Source organism: Sylvia atricapilla, chromosome 1, assembly GCF_009819655.1.
Source record: "Sylvia atricapilla isolate bSylAtr1 chromosome 1, bSylAtr1.pri, whole genome shotgun sequence".
In the NCBI taxonomy this organism is placed as follows: domain Eukaryota; kingdom Metazoa; phylum Chordata; class Aves; order Passeriformes; family Sylviidae; genus Sylvia; species Sylvia atricapilla.
The window spans coordinates 75,654,060-75,671,658 of NC_089140.1; positions in this window are offsets into that span (position 1 = coordinate 75,654,060).

The window sequence follows — 17,599 nt, forward strand, 5'->3', positions numbered from 1 at the left end:
ACCCATGTTTTTCACAGCAGATTTTCTTAGATTGTGTTACTTTCCGTGTATGTTGCAGGTGGATGTTTAGTTTTTCCCCTTCAAATTTACATTGAGGGCAGACTGAACTTTTTTCTACAGTTTCTTTACTCCAGAAAAGTTTGTTTTTCCTTTTAATCAATACCATCTATTAAAAATAGTACTGATTTTTATATTGAAATATATATACATATACTGAATATATATGTATATATATTTTTTTTTTTTCTGAAGAGAGAGTTTTAGGACTGCTATTTTTACTAAGCAGTGCCTTCCTTACCAGGAGCCAAATTCCTTCATACAGTCTTAAGAAAAATGGTTAGAAGGATATTTGTCCACTATAAGCTGGGATGCAAACCTGTTTCATGCGAAAGTTTGAATGGACAGCCAACCTTGCTCTTTGCATACATGCACTGTAATCTGTTCTTCTATGATAGAAAGGAAAGTCAATCACAGCCATAAACAAGAAAGATCTTCTCTTGAAAGCCCCTTGGGCTACCAACTGTTGTAACATACAGGCTGCTCTACCCATCTGTGACATCCAGTGCTTCTGATAGTTTCAAAGTGGGCACAGCTTCCTCGCTGCAGTGGAAGGATATTAGAGACTCCAAAGTTGGCATTGTATTGCTCATATGATAAATGGGGTGCAGAATACATTATGGACAGATTTTACTTTTTAAAGGACAATGATTTGAAATTCCCTGCACAAAAACTCAGCAGATGGAGTCAGATTACAATGCAGAACTAATATGTTAAGAACAGAGATTGCTATGCTGTTATCTTTTGCCTAGTAAGAGATTTATAAAAGCTTAAGAGCTGGACTCCTAATATTTTGGGTGAGATTTTTGTTTGTTTGTTTGTTTTGTTTTTCCTGCTATTGAATTGGTTTTATCAATATCTTTACTTGAAAATAATTCCTTGATTCAATATCAGTTCCAAAATGTGGAATGAACCAGAAATGGGTATTTATTTATGAGAACTGAAAAGGGTGCCCTAATATCTCCATTTGTAAGTTTGTATTAGCAAAATATGTTCTCCTTAAGTATAGTTTAATCAACTGTGTTGTTGCTTCTGGCAGCTGTGCCAGCTTCTGTTGCAATATAGTTGACGTAAGCATGCAAATATAGCTGAGTTTAAACCAAGGTTATCCCCTTATTAAAGCTATCAGTCCAGATGACTGAGAATGGGGGCATAGCAGCATTAAGCACACATTCAAGGAAAGATCTTATTATACATTTTTATATATTTATACATAAAAATGTGCGCAGAAATGCATTAGCTTTCATACACATTTCTTTCACTGAATATGCTGATTTTAACAGCAAATTTATAACTTATATTATCACAATCTCCTAATTGTTTTCTAAGATCTTTATCCCTTTATTTATTATTCCTCTATGCTTATACATGGACCAGCTAAGGCTGTACTAAATGCATCAATTCTGTAGTATACAGATGCCATATGTTCTTCCCTATGCAATTTCATTCCATAGTTTTCCACTACATTAACTCTTTATTGATAAGAGGAGATTCTACAAACTCCAGATCACTGTGGCAGACTAAAATGGTCAATGATAATAGAAGGTTAATATCAGGTTATTTTTGCTATGTTCCTCAGTTGTACAAATCAGCTACCTGAAGAGTGTTATGAATTTGCTTTGCATGGTACTGTCAATGTGAAAATAGTCTCTATACATTTTCTGGCAGTTTTCCTTCTGGAGTGAATACTTAATTAGCTTTTATTTAAACATTGGCTTATATTTGAACATTGACAATGGAGCATATATATATACATCTAAAAATGGAACATATATTTAATATATCCATCTATGTAGCCTATGTAGTTTCATATGTAAGAATTACATATGAACTTACCTGGTGAAGCAGTGGGTAATAGCTTGAACTCTGGTTTGGCTTAGCTTAGTGCTGTGTGCCTGAGTTTAGCCTGAAGCTTACAGCGAGCAGAGGCTGGGGAAAGGAAGACTACAAGGCATTGGAACAAATACTGAATGATCCCGCCTTTGATATAGATTCCTAGCTGTTGGCGATATATTTTTAAGGGCTTCCGAGAGCTTACCCAGGCTGTTGCAGAAGATACCACTTTGGGAATCCATAGAGACCACAGATACTTTTTGAATGGCATTATGCATGCTCATGGACAGATAACTGACAGCATAATCTGTCTGCAGCCCCTCAAGCTCCAGCCTCATCTCCATGGTTTTCTTTTTTCTGGTTTTATCAAGTCCTTAGAGAAAAAGATGGAAGTTAGATGTCATATTCAAGATACAAAAATCTTGAATATGCTTTATTTTTATCCAGTTTTCCTTGTTGAATTATTCCCACAGATTATTTTCCTTTTTTTTTTTTTTTTTTTTTTTTTTTTTGTCTGTTGTTGATCATTGAGAGGAAAAAACTTTGTAGGATTTTCCACAGTGATCCCAAGATCAAGAATGAATAGGTAACAGAACTACAACCTATCTCTGTGGAAGTCCCAATAAGATACTTTTTCCCATGCCTCTGTGTTTCACCATGTGAAGTTCCATATTCTCAGTTTCATGCTATGTTAAGATCCTCCTGTAGCACTTGGCAGGGAAACTTTCATTTTGTCAAGCTGTCACACATTCATATATTCTCTTTTATTGGCAACCTATGAGTTCAGATCCAAGAGAGATGCCAGTGGCAACCCCTCTCTCATATAAAGACTGGCAATTCATTCCTACTGTTTTAGATCTCTTTTTATTTGGAATATTTTAGGAAAAGCTGCTGTGTCTTAAAGTTCCTTTGGTTTGTTTTTTTTTTTTTTTAAGAGTCTTTTCTTAGTAACCTTGCTGAAAGCTTTTGTGAAATTTAGATACTCTTAATCTGTGCCAGTGACCTTGAACTATATAATCACTGATGCACCAAATAGTTTTAATAGGTTTTGTGAAGAGTAACTTCCCTTCACAAACGTGTACTGAATTCAACCTTGCAGGATTGTATCCATACGTCATCTGATTTGGTGCTTTGTTACAATGTACAAATTTTGTCCATCACAAGGGTCAGACCTGGTCCCCTGGATGATTCAGACCATGTTTCAGAAAAATTCATGTTCCATCATTGTTTTGCTGTACTCTTGAGGCTTTGTCAGGTGGCAATTACCCCATCACATTTCGTGGTTCAGTGGTTTCCCACTATTTTTTTTTTTTTTTTTTTTTTTTTTTTTTACTTACAGCTCTTGTCTTTCTGATTCTGTTTTTGTTTTACTTTTGAAAATATACCTCTACCGCACTGATCATCAGAATAATTTTTATTGCCTCTGTGTAGGACAGTGAGTTTTAAGGAAGGAGCAGAAGGGAAGGCAGGTTAGGGCTGCTTAGCCTTTTCTCAAAGAGTGTTTTTCTCTTTGTACAGGACATCATACAAAACCTAAAACAAAATAAAAAGAAACATAAAACAACCCAACACTGAGATGTTGACAGAAGTAGGCAGTTAAAGCTTTTGAAACAAAAGTGTTTCTTTATGATAGATCACTGGGCAAGCTAGGCAGCTTCAATTATGGGGCCAGGGGGAACCAGGAAAAAAAAAAATCAAAACGGAGGGAGAAAATAGTGCAGAAAATCATGACTTGATTAGTTAAAGGAAAATGTTTGTTTCCATACTGTGAGTTTCCTTTCATACAACCTGGCTGTTGGATATTGTCAGGGCAATGAAGACATTTGGCAAATGCTGTCAGGTGGGAGAATCTATGTAAAATGAAAGCTGTGACAGGATTATACAAACATGTGAACAGCAAAATTCTCAGCAAAGCTGAGAAGCTTTGGCTGTTAAAAAAAGATACTTGATAGCTGTTTTCTGCTAGCTGTTTTTATAGTCCCAAAATGACAGTATTAGTGCTGAAACCATTAAAAGCATTTGATTCTTACTTCGTATACCTAAGCCTACACTGGATATTTTTTACCACAACTTCAGCAAGGCTTTCAACACTGTCTGCCATGATATCCTCATAGGCAGACTCAGGGGAAGGGAATTAAATGAGTGGACAGTGAAGTGTGTTGAGAACTGGCTGAATGGCAGATCCCAGAGGGTCGTAATCAGTGGCACAGGTCCAAACTGGAGGCCTGTCATTAGTGCTGTCTGCCAAAGTTCAATACTGGGTCCATGTGGTTTAACTTCCTCGTCAGTGACTTGGATGAAGGGACAGAGGAAGTTCACTGATGGCACAAAGCTGAAAGGAGTGGCGATACCCCAGAGAGCTGTACAGTCTCTCAGAGGGATCCCAATAGGTTGGACAGAAGGGCAGAGGAGAACTGCCTGAGATGTAACAAAGGCAAGTGCAGGGTCTTGCAAATGGTGAGGAATAACCCCATAGACTAGGATGAGCTGAAGGACGAACTGCAGGTAAGCAGCTCTGCAGAGAAGGACCTGGGAGCCTTGGTGAACAACAAACTCTCTATGAACCAGCAGTGTGTCCTTTTGGCCAAGAAAGTCAAAGGTGTCCTGGGATGCATTAGGAAGAGCATTGCCTCAGATTGAGGGATATGCTTCTGTTCCTGGGAGTGCTGGAGTGATGTGTTAGAGACACAAAAGAATGAGATGGGCAGCAGAAGGTCAAGTAGGAAAGCCCTCTTTTAATTTTTCTGACTCCATATACATGCACTTTATCAAAAGGCAAAAGACTGGCTACACAGATTGCCACCTCTTCGACCTTGTAGGTGAACATCACTATCAATTACAAGATTCCTCCCAGAGGAGAAATATGTAAACAATACATAGTTTACATTAAGATACATGGGAATCTTCACTACAAAAAATGCAAACGCTCAAAAGGCAAGAAAACTTAGAGCAACAGTGCTGTCTCCGTTTCTGGGGCTCCTCAGTTCAACAGAGACAAGGAGCAGGTCCATTGGAGGGTAACATAGAGGATGATGGGACAGGAGCATCTCTCTTATGAGGAAAGGCTGAGGGAGCTTGGCCTGTTCAGCCTTCAGGAGAGATGACAGAGAAGGAACCCGATCAGTGTCGGTAAGCAGCGTGTCTAGAGGATGGGGCCAGGCTCTTCTTGTTGGGGCCAGGGAGTAGGGCAAGAGGCAACAGGCAGAAATGGATGCGCAGAAAGTTCCAGCTGAACATGAGGTGACCAAGCACTAGAATGGATTGCCCAGAGAGGGAGTGGAGTCTCCCTCACTCAAGAACCATTTGGACACAATCCTGTGCCGTGTGCTCTGGGATGAGCCTGTTTGAGCGGGGAGGTTGGACCAAATGGCCCATTGTGGTCCCTTCCAGACTTACCCATTCTGTAATTCTCTGTGTGATTGTGTTTAACTGTATGTGGGCAAAGCTAAGAACCTTCGTCAGAGGGGTTAAAACCACCATGTTTCTATCCACACACTGACTGTATTGCAACTCAGTAGCATAAATCAAACAGTACATTTTATCATACGTGTATTTTGATGCAACTTAACCTCTTATAGGTTGCCAAACAATGCCTTCATTATAAAAAATAAGCTATTTGGTTTGTTCTAAAAGTATATTCAAAACATTGTTGATAGTTTCAGTGGTATTGAATATTAGTTCTTTTTGTCTATAAGGAGAAACTTTATAATTACTGGTACAGTCTTGCTGTTTGCATAAACACCTTTAGGTTCATTATAGTTGCATTAGAGTTGTTGGGACTATGTGTTTGTTTGTTTGTTTGTTTTGTAAATTACAGAATTGCTGAGGGAAAGACATTTACATATTTAGGATTAGTACTGAAAAATGTAGAAATTATTTTTATATGGGCACATAATATCTGTAAACATAAAACATGTTGTATTCATAGTTGTTTTAGTAGCCACAGATCAGCTGTAAATGATAAAAAATAACAAGAAGTTGGTTTTTTATCACAAAATTGCTCTGAACATTAAATATCTTTACAGTAAGGACTGTTCTTTTCGCCACCAAGTGGTTTTAAACATTACACATATTTTAAAAGTATTACTGTTCTCAGCCACTGAGCGACTGTAAACATTAAATATATTTTATAAAAGCTTATTTACAAGTTACTGCCTCTATGGCTGTGAATATAATTTTTGTTTTGCTTTTCAGCCACTAAGCTATTTTTTTTCTTAAATGCTCAGTTCTATTTATAATTTTTCAGAGAAGAAACAAGTGCAAGGCAGCTCTTCATTTGTGACAAGTAATCATGTCCTACCCATCTTCTTGTAAAAACACTGCAGGTAATAATAACAAGCCAATTTTTAAAAGGATTTTAATGGATATTTTGCATGGAAAGTGAGTGCATATCTAATGTTCTAGTCACCCATTTTTGTGTTTTACTCTGTAGTAAACAAAAAAGTAAAACCAGACATGACTGATATTCTGTACTGAGAAATCAAAGAAGTCTAATAAATCATTCACTGATGGACTGTGTGAATCAATCAAGTCATCATTAGCCCTAGAGGAGGGCAAAAAAAATGCAAAACAGTCTCAAGATTGCTGAGCAAATGGGAATCACTGCACCAAATATGATTAAAGGCTTTAATTCTGTGTGCAGAAATAACTCTATGTAGCAAATTAGATGTAATCCTAGCAAGGCCTGGAGTGATAAGAAAAGTGTTCATGAGAATCTGGCTTAACAAGAATTGAGAGAAAAATCACTGATCACAAACATACTGTTAAGGACAAATTATTCTCTGTTTGGAGAATCCCATAAGGCTTAAAGTCTACAACAAAGACACTGTAGATACAAATAATACCTTAGGAAAAGAAAAATCTGCATAAACCAGAGGTCTAAAAATATCTGCAGACTGAGGAACAGCATATACAAGAGTATCTTTAAATGGAATGTCAGCCAATTAGTAGGTGTATCTGTCTGCCAGCTTTGGATTTAATGAGTCCTAGGTACTTAACAGCTCTCCTTGTTTGTAGTAAGGAACTGCATGGATGGGCAATCCAGTCCAATATCTGTCTCTTAAAATGTAGGTTTTTTCCTAACCAAGGAACCTTTACAGATCTTGTGGGAACAGGAATCTGACATCCCTCCAGTTTTTTCTCAACAAGGATCCTGATAGTGCTGATTGAAACCTTTTCACAAGAAATATTTTGCTATATAAGTTTCTGTACAACTGAAAGGTGCAAACATGTAATTCTCTTAAAACTTTTTATGAAAACCAGATGGCTGCCTAGTGAGACATCCCACAGGTTACCTGATGACTGGAAAATTAAACAGGTGGTTCCTGTATTAGTAAAGGAGTATTCTTTATATCACCCTGAGAAGCCAAGGACTGGATAAGTTGGAACCCATTAGCAAGGAAATATTCTCTGAAGCTTAGAACATGGTGTGTTTGCCTGTTTGCTGATTTCCCTTCCATATAGTTGATGACAAGACAAGTTGTCACACTTTCCAGACAAGCTAGTCAGCCTGCAAGCTAAACAGGTCATTACTAAGTAGGAAGAAGACCAATGGAAATGAAAAAAACTGTTATCTTTGCTAAAAACTTGAGAGTCCCAGTATTGTTTTCTGTAGTGCAATTTTTTTTTTTTTTCTCTTCTCTCCTCTGGAATGATGCAGGATGAAGTGAAAATCTAAAACTATCTGAAATATCACAGTAAAGTAAACTTTTACTGTCTAGACAACCTTACTTGCCAGTTAAGTCTGAGCCCCTTTTGTACAGAAGCCAGCAGTAAATGTGGGATCGTTGAGGATTAGAGAGGCAAAGACTGGAAATAGAAGGGGAGTTGACTTCAAGCAGGTGAGAAAGTAAAAGATGACAGCAGAGGAAAAGAAAAATCTTTATAGACTGTTCAGCTTTCACTTCAAGAGCTACTGGAGAGAAATCTACACCTTTAATACTGCGTTGGACTTGATTTAGGTTGATACTGCTAAAGAGACAGCTGTTATTTATGTTAACAAACCTCAGGACTGTTCTTTAATTTTCATAAAAAGCTTAAAGGGTGTTGATGCATGTCTCAAGATATGCTGTTGATGCAGAACTCAAGATATCAGTATTCCAATGGAGGAGTCTTGAGGGACCAGGAGACAGCAACAGATAGGCAAGAGGACCTCCAGCCAAGAGATTACTACACACCATTCTGCACCTCTCAGAGGTGTAATTTCAGCTAACCATTCACATCTTGGTGCACATTGTTAACAACAGATGATTTTCACGGGAAATAGTTTCTTGAGTGCTAGTCATCCCACTGAGGTTGGAATGATGCTTTGGGAAAAGATATTCTAAATGGTAGAGTATAATATGAATCCTAACAGAAAATCCAATAAAAATCTGGTTAAGAAGCCTACAGCTGGAGATTATCTCCTCAATGATATCTCTTATCTTCTATCTGTGTTTATTGCTGTTAGTACAGCAAGCATCCATTTTATCATTTGTTCTGATCTAAAGGAGTATCCTGACTTATCTAAAACATAAGCTTATTATGTAGCTAACATTCTTATTTTGTTGAAAGATCACCTATCTATCCTCTTGTCTCTGTAAATTTCCAGAACTAGAGACTGGGAGAAGGTTAAACACATATTTAGGAAGATCATAATGTCACAGCCCATTTGGGGCTAAGTTTTATCCAAGCCCAATTTACTGCTACTCTATCTTTTAGAAAGAGTTTGGGTTCAGATACATGTCAAATATTTTTCTAATCCCCATTTTGTTAGGTGTAGTAGCTGTACATTGCCTGAATTGCTCATGTCATTCTACAAAACATTTTCTTTTCCTATATTTAACTTTTTTGACTTTCAGTCTTGAAGATAAACGTGTATAGACGAAGATGATTTAGCTTTGGTATAGTCCTGCCTACTGAATACATCTCTATCATGCCACATCTTTTTGTCTCCTTTCTAAATTAAACAGATTAAATCTTTAAAGTTCTATGTGGAAAACTTTTCATGTCTCAATCACTTTTACTGCTTGCCTCTGAGCCCCTGTTACTTTTGCTGTCCTTTTAGCGATAAGGTAGCAGTAATCAATATTTTCAACAGCCTTGAGAGAATTCAGATGAGAAAGATGCTTGAAGGGCAGGTTCAGGTGCTCAAGCCTACAATTTATGGTCTTGCAAGAGATGATACAGACACAGATGCTCAAATTATCAGCCCTACTTGCTACTTCTCTGGTTCAGTAACTCCAAATTCATCCATTTTTTCTTGCTGCTTTCACTCCACATCACCTTATGCCTGAAGAAAAACCAAACCCTTTCAGACAGTTTTCAACAGATGCTTGATAGTCCTGGGGCTCTTTCATGATTCTTCCATGTGATTCTGAATGAATCCTTTGTTCACAGGTTTTAAGTCCTAAATCAATATTAATCACTGAGCATAATTCAGTGAAGCATAGTGCCTTGTTGTTCAAACAGTGGATGATCCTGTGTGTCTTCCAAAGATCATCCAGTTGATAATATAGTGGAGAGGGGAGACAAATCTTACCCTGGCTGAGTAATAAAAATAGATTTACCATAATATATTAAATCACTGTTTTTGATGGTTTTGTTTGCAATACTGGTAAGGGAATAAGGGAGGACTCTTAACATTTGTGGAGGGAGAGGCAGTGAGCGAACAAATGTAAATAGCTGGTTTTATTTCACACAACTCAGATTCAGATATTGCTGTACTAGAAATTGCTGCAACATAAAATGTTGGATAATCAGTTCCTACATCAGCTTTTCTTTGTAACAAATAAGCAAAAGCAACTTCTAGCTTTTCCTTCTGAAGAAAATCTTACATAAATGACCTGAGAGGTGCCAAGATGTCAGGCTGTCTGCCTGAGTCAAAAGATTGTAGCAAGGTATCAGCTCCTTAAATTCCAAAATCCATATGAAGCTAGTAATTGAACTGGCAAGCTGTAAAGAAGGAATTCTCTCTTTGGGCCACTGCACAGCAATAAGAGATCTTTGAACGGCTGATTTAAAGGAAAGATAAGGGATAAGAACTGCACCAGCACATCCTACTGATTTACTGTAGAGATGAAGTTGTGGCAGTTCAGTAATACCTATACTGCAATCTGGATGCTTTATATTTTAGCCACCTTGATCGATTTACTCTGATTAGCACGAGGAGACTGTAACAGTGAGGACAGGACAGGTTTTATGGCAGCATAGTACAAGAGACCTTGGGTCACTAACTCACCAGCTACCTTGCAGGAATGTCCTGATGGTTCATTTCCAGTGCTGATGTTGCCCAGACTGCCTAAATTAAAGGCTACATGAGGCTTTACCTTTTACACTGCAAATGTGTTCTGTGATTTGAGTATTGACTTACTTGTGGACACAGCGTGCATCATGTACTGCTCTTATCATAGTAGAGATTTTAGACTCTTTATTAGGGTTTTGTTCATGGAAGCTTTTCATCAGCACATTCTCAGGACACATTTTAAGGGTAACTTGGCACTGAGAGTTTTACAAGCATCTCATGGGTATTTTTTTCCTTGATATGACGAAGTGTAGGGCATGTAGATGGTTTTGAAAACTCTAGTAATTCTTTAGGCTCCGAAATATCCTTTTATAGCTTGAGCTATACCACTAAGTTCTCAAACTATACTGAGAATCCCTTATCTATAGACACCCAACTTTTGCTGACCTATATTATAAAAATGAGTCAACACACCCTCAAAATTTGGACAGGTACTTGGAACGATGTCTCTGGACCCCAATCAGATCAGGCACAAATCAAATTCAGCACTACTACAGTAAGTGAGGACATGTCATGAAGGATTAGACACCCACATGCATTTATGTGTCTGATTCCACATGAAAAGTTTTAGCACCTGCCTGAAATGGTAAAAATAGTACGACTCCAAGATTTTTTTTTTCCCCATGGGTGCTTAAAATGTCATCTCAGTCTGTCCCCAATCTGCTTGTGCATAGAAGCATCTGAACTTTACACTGCTGAGCAGCTAGAAGCCAATTAATGCCTAAGCACTGTCAGAAATCATAAAGTAGATATACCTAATTCTCTTTCGGAAGCCAGCCAGTGACATTTTCAGAGTTCAGAGTTACATCCCATGCAAAATGTGGCTGGAGGAGAAGTTACATGTTTTTCATTTTGCAGTGAGGTAGGTAGAAAACTTGCACAAGATACTGCAGATGCAGCTTTAATACTTTCCTTTTTATGAATATCCCCTCCTTATGTTTTAACCAACAGAGTCTTTGTAGTTTTTCTTCCTTCTCCCCTTTTTGGCCTGATGAATATTTAATGATCCTACATAAAACAGATCAGCTTCTGCCTTTTTTTCAAGACAGTGATGCTCTTGAGAGAGCATTCACTTAGGAGGTAGGAAATAAGCATTCAACCAACATATAACAGGAGAGTGACTTAAAATAATCTGTATCTCATGTATCCACTGAGCAGTCAGGGGGCAACATCATCTGCTTCTTCACTTTGTCACAATAACGTTGCTTTAAATTGTTAACACAGAAAAGAGTTCAAAATTGTTATCCCCAGTAAATAATTTCTGAGAAAGAAGATATCTAGGATACAGCTTTTCTCATTGGTATTTCTTACAGCACCTTTTCACTAATAAGCTCACTTGTATGGATCTCTTTGTTAGGCATCTAAATAACACCAAAGAGAAAAAACCCTGCATTTGGGCTTATTGCATTTTGCAGTGTCTCTTTCTTATGATTCATGCCCTCAGTATTGTTGTGCATAAAAGCACAATGTAATGTCACTTCTCTGTTTTATCCATGTAGTCTTGAAGCTGGTAAAAATTGAGAGGAAATATTCACTGCAGGGCCTGTTTCTTAATGTTTTTTTGGTATCAGATCTGACAAAACACTGACAATGTGTGCAAGGGAACTGGGGGAAATTACCTTAAAAAACAATATGTCTTTTAAAATATGTTTGTGAAAGTGTCAGGGGGAAAAATATTGATGAATACCAAAAAAAGTAGCAGTAAAAAGTTAATGAAGCAGGTGAATAATAGGACAATATATTAATGGACATTTAAAAAAAAAAAATATGAGCAGGATTGGTTTACTGAGTTGATAACCATGATGTCTGTTTTTATCTTTGGGGGAAGGACTGCATGGACTATTTAAAATTAGGATCTGTTTTTCTTTTTTTTTTTTTTTTTTTTTAATTTAAGTAGTTTGTTTGGTGTTAGGGCTTTTTTTTTGTTTTGTTTTTGGTTTTTCTCTGTTGTTTTTGGTTTTGTTGTTCTAATTTATTTTGTTCCATTTGGGATTAGAATAGAATTTTCCTTTGAAATTTTTATTACTCTTGATCTTTGGAAAAAATAAATAACTTGGATTGTATTTTATTTAGAAATTTTAAGGAGAAGACAAGAGTCTTTGTATACTGTATACAATAAAATTTTAGATAGTTGATGTGTAGGCCTGGATTTGATTTTTAACAGATATAGATTAATCTCTAAAATGATTACAAATGTTAAGCAAATATTAATCATAACACAACAAATGTTAAGCAAATATTTTCCATTTTAAGAAATGTAGAACTCTGTTTTTATGAGTTAAGCAGTATATCTAGGCCATATTTAGGTGCATTTAATTTTAGCTCTGGTATTTCAGAAGTTCAGAATTTTATGAATATCAAGTCTTGCTTACCTCACAGGTTTTAGAAATTATGAAAAACATAAAGATGGAGGGGGGGGTGGAATAGAAAGGCAAATTTATAGAATCTTCACCTAAGAAGGGTCAGACTACACTTCAGCCTGGACAACAGTCAGATATGCTCTGCCTTTACCATTTTATTTATCTTCAATTATTCTGGTTGTTTGTTTGTTTGTTTTGTTTGTTTATTTGTTTTTCTTCTTTTTTTTTCTTTTTTGTCAGCGGTGCCAATTTAAGCATTGCTTTTTATCTGATCTTCAGAGACAAGTGATTTTGATCATAAAAATAGAGAGGGAAATGCAAATCAGGGGGAAAAAATCCCAGAAAAGGCTCAGGATAACTCTAACAAGTAAATTATTTAAACTGGTATCTGGTAAGAACTGTAGAGTTTTTACGTTAATAATTTTAACACTGTGAAGTACAATTATGCCTTTTTGTATCACCCTTAACTGGAATTTTCTGCATCCTAGCTGGGCTATGCAAATATTGAAATACTTGTATTTATGCGTTCAGGTATGGTCACAATCCATTTGCATGTTGTTCTGGTCTTTTTGTTTTGTTTTGTGTCTTGTTTAAAGTATATAATGCATTGAAATAAAATTGAGGCATTAAAGAAGCCTTCAAATTAGATACAAGGGCTTAAAATTAAAATTATAAAAGAATGCTGCAGCCTTCCTTTAGAGACAGTTAAGCATCAGTGTCTGATTTTTGCTCCTTTTTTTCAAAGTTCAGGCATTTTAATTAAGGAATCATCATTTTTCAACAGTTTTCTTTATAAAACTAACAGATTGCTAGTGAAATATTTGCAAAGTATATATATAGCTATAGGCATGTACATTTTGAATCACATCAGGAGAAGGTTTTATTGTAGAGGTGATGGCTCAGAACTCCCAAATAAGAGAAAGTCTTCTCAAAGAAGAATTGTTGTAGGTCTTGTAACAAAGATTTGTCAGTCCATAGCACAGTGACAGCAGACGAAGGAAAACAAAAGTTTTCTGCTTTCATTTTATAGCTGAGAAATAAGGTAAAGAAAGTTTGGGCTTAGATTTTTCCTCAGAGCTGTCCTATTACCAGTTGTGCTCCTGAATTTTTGGCTATTGATAAGGAACATGATGAAGGAATGACCATGGAGAAAGTAAATGAAACTGTGTATTGTATTACCAGATATCCTTCAATTATTTCAATAATAAATCCCAATCGCTCACTTTAAAATATAATTATTTGATCTCACTGGATTCAGTACCTTTAAAGTTTTCTTTAAATGAAACATATGCCAAGTGATATGCTAGGTAGTTACATTCTTAAAGCTTGCAGATGAATACAAGTACTTAACCAAAATATTTAAGCCATGGAGTGATGTAATAGGATTCATGAGTGGAAGTCCTGACCTGGACTGGTATTTGTCATTTTACCCAGGGATAACCCTCCATGAATGGAGAATAACTTCCTGTTCCGGTTTGATCAGTGTAAGTTTTTGGCAACACTCAAATGATAGGGAAGGGAGAAGGATAAGCCTCCCTCAGTGGCAAGGGAAACACAGGACAGTGAGGATGAAGCCAAGGGAAGTCCCAGAAAAAGACACTTTGAAGCCTTCCTGCAGGTGAGTTTCAGTGCTGAGCTCCTGCTGATAGTCAGAAGTCCTCTGACTGAACACCTGGGAAAGTGAGAGGTTTTTGAACATCCATTATTTCTGTGCTAGGAAGGCACTGGTGAGGATTGTGTAGCTGTGGAGTGAGACTATCTTGTAGGCTTTCAGAATGCTGATTTTCAACACTACTTTTCAAATAAAGAGGAAGAAATTCACAGTTTGCGGTGTTTTCTTTGACACAGCAGAGAGTAAATGAGCTGTATTTGTGATATTGTGCACACATCCGTCTTCAGCATATTTGTGCTCTCCCTCAGGTGGCAACAGGTCTGTAGAGGTCCATGGCAGCCATCCTTGGTGACTGGGCTAAGATTCACGGGTCACACACAGCTGTTTTTCTCTTATCCCATTGTGCTAGCAAATACTTAATCCCTGTGATAAAGCTGATCTGATAAAAATCAAAAAATACAGTTTTCACTGTTAGAAATACCTTCATTTTTATCATCAGGAAGATAAACACCTTTAAAATCGGATCTATACTGTATGCTCATCCATATTGTACTCTGTCTCATCCAAACTGGACAAATAAAGTGTCGTATTGAAGTATTTCTCTAATGTGGGGGAAAAATGGGGCCCCTGGTTGTTTCTTTTTCTTTTCCATAGATACCTGAACTACACGCAGTTAACACTGTCTTCTGATTTGCAGAACACCAAATACTGTACACTAAAAATGTAATGGGATTAGTTAATATTTTCCATGAAAATTTTCAGGCATTTTCATTTGAAAGAAAAACTGACAGAATTTCAGTTTGGAGGTAAAATAATCTCAGAGTTGAAGAAATGCATCTTCATTCCCACATGCAGAAATAGACAACTCAAGTTCTTGGATAGATTTATGTATCTGGGCAGCTCAGAACCTCATTCTTCTCCTCAGTGTTTTTTCCTCTAATCTCCCGTCTCCTTTTAGGAACTCCCTTCTGACAATGAAGTAGTACTGCAATATGAGAAATGGATCTTAGCCAGAACTCCCAGACTTATATTAATTCTGTTTATTTGTTTGCTATTTCATGTTTTGTTTTTCCAGTTCCACATGAGACATATTAGCAAATACACTGGTTTTGTTATTTTGTTATTTAGCTACGGGTGGAAAAAAAATCTGAAAAATCTCACCTTATTTTTAGAAGTAATCTTCCAATACAGGGAATTTTTTGAGACTAGCTCTTTTGAAATCAAGGGAAGTATTCCATATAGCTGTAAATTTTGAAAATACAGTTGAAAAAGTTATGAAAAAATTATCATTCACCAGGCTGATGAATTCCCATGATCTTTTATTGTTGTAGATGTTCACATCATAAAATGTTCTGAATGTTTTTCCATTGTATTTGTAAATTAGTTTGACTTTTCAGTAAATTCCTGAGTATTCCTACAGATCTTATACCCCAAATCTGCAAAACAATGTATCATTTAATCTTAAACATAATTTCAAGCATATTGAAATACTTGTTAAAAATGGATTTAAAGCAAGCAGCTTTTAATTTTAAACTACTTTTGTCTAATATCTCCGTCCTGTATGTAGACTAGTAAGTGATCTACACTGATTACATGCTCACTAAATAAAGAATACTGAGGAAAATTCTGCTAGAAGAATTTAAGATAACAGGAAAATAATATAAGAATGTTGGGCATTTGCTGAGAGTTTTATCTCAAGGCATATTTTCTCACCTGTACTTTAGTTCAGTGGTGACATACAACATTCAGTTCTGTTCTTTTTATTTTTTTTGGCCAGAGGCCATAGGAAAGACAGATGACCTTTAAAGATGATTTTTTTCCCATACACTTGTTGGGGTTTTTTTAAAGAAGATGCTCATTGTATCTTTCTTTTACATTTTTACAATAGGAAAAGTCATGTCACACCTTAGTAGTGTAAATACAGTTGTTTTTGCCACTGGTCACTTTCATTAAGCAGATCTTTAACTCGTGAGCATGTGATAGAGGGTCACACGTGTGGATGCTGTTAAGAGCACGAAAGGACGAAACAGGCCAGCAGGAGGTCAAGCAGGAAAGCTTCCACTTTATTTTTCTGACTCCATATTATATAAAATTTTACAGACAGGCCAAGATTGGCTACACAGGTAACCACCTATTTGACCTCATTGGTGAACATCACCATCAATCATCGTTCTCCTCCTAGAGAGGAAGAATGTAAACAATTCTAATAATATACATAGTTTACTTGAAGCTGTGTGAGAACAAAATGCAAGCAGTGAAGAGCAGGCAAACTTGAGGCAACGTAAGCACACCTTTCATTTTCTTTTCTTGTCCAATTTTTTGTCTGGGGAACCACACTGACAGAATTTTCTTGTTTCATAAATCTATGCTTATGTTTTGAAGTACATATGCTGTTGCCCTGGAGAATCATCAGAACCTAATCTTATTGGGGAGTCAGAGATGCATGGAAAAACTATTTACCTTTCTTTTAATACTTATTTAATATTTCTTTTTGTGACATGTAAATAAAGACTTTAGACATACAGGTAGTCTGTACAGGTAATTCTTTTTTTCTTAGTTCACTGACCTGAAAGATTAGGGCCACCTAAAAAATTGTTTGTTTGTTAATCAAAGATTGAAATTTTGAAACCCAAATAATGTGAACTTTCTTATTATTATTTCAGAGATAACTGTGTTAAAGGTGTTCAGCACAAATATAGACATAACTTTAATTAAAATGGATTTCAGTTATTCAGTTATTTTTTTACATCCAAAATTAAAACAATGCTTAGGATTATGATCCCAAGGGAGGAGAAAACCACTGAAAAGCCTTGGAAAGACTTCTTAACATATGAAATACTTATCACTACAGTTTTCACTGAATATCAATTATCTTTTGGAGCATGGCTATTGCAAACTTCTATGTGGATTCAATTGGGCAGTAACAAATGGATCTGAGATCAGCTTGGGGACTGCATGATACTCTTGTGCATATCAAGACAATTTTAACAGTTGAGTTCCCACCATGTCAGTATGCAAGAGGAATGCAATTACAGATCTTTCAACACAGTTAAAATTGTAAAAAATATTAAACATTTATAGATTTTTGAGGGGTTTGTACAGACATTTCTCAGTATTTTTAGCACTTCTGATGTAACAAGTATCAGCATATGGTTTCTTTTCTTCTAGGAGGGTTTTAACACTACATCCTTTATTCCATGTACCTTGAATATTTCAAAGGAATAAGCAGAACTAGGGCATGTGCAGGTCACTTACTATTTCATCTCTCCACCTCCTATCCCAGCTGGCTTAATCCATTCTTGTGCTTGTCAATAGACTGTTGAGCTCTGATCAGCCTGATGACATTGGATGGGTGCACTGCACAGGCAAAGCTGGGGCTACTGATCTCTAATTGTCCTCAAATTTACTACAGTGGCTTTCACTAATGCACAGTTTTATTAAGCTACCAGGAAGAAC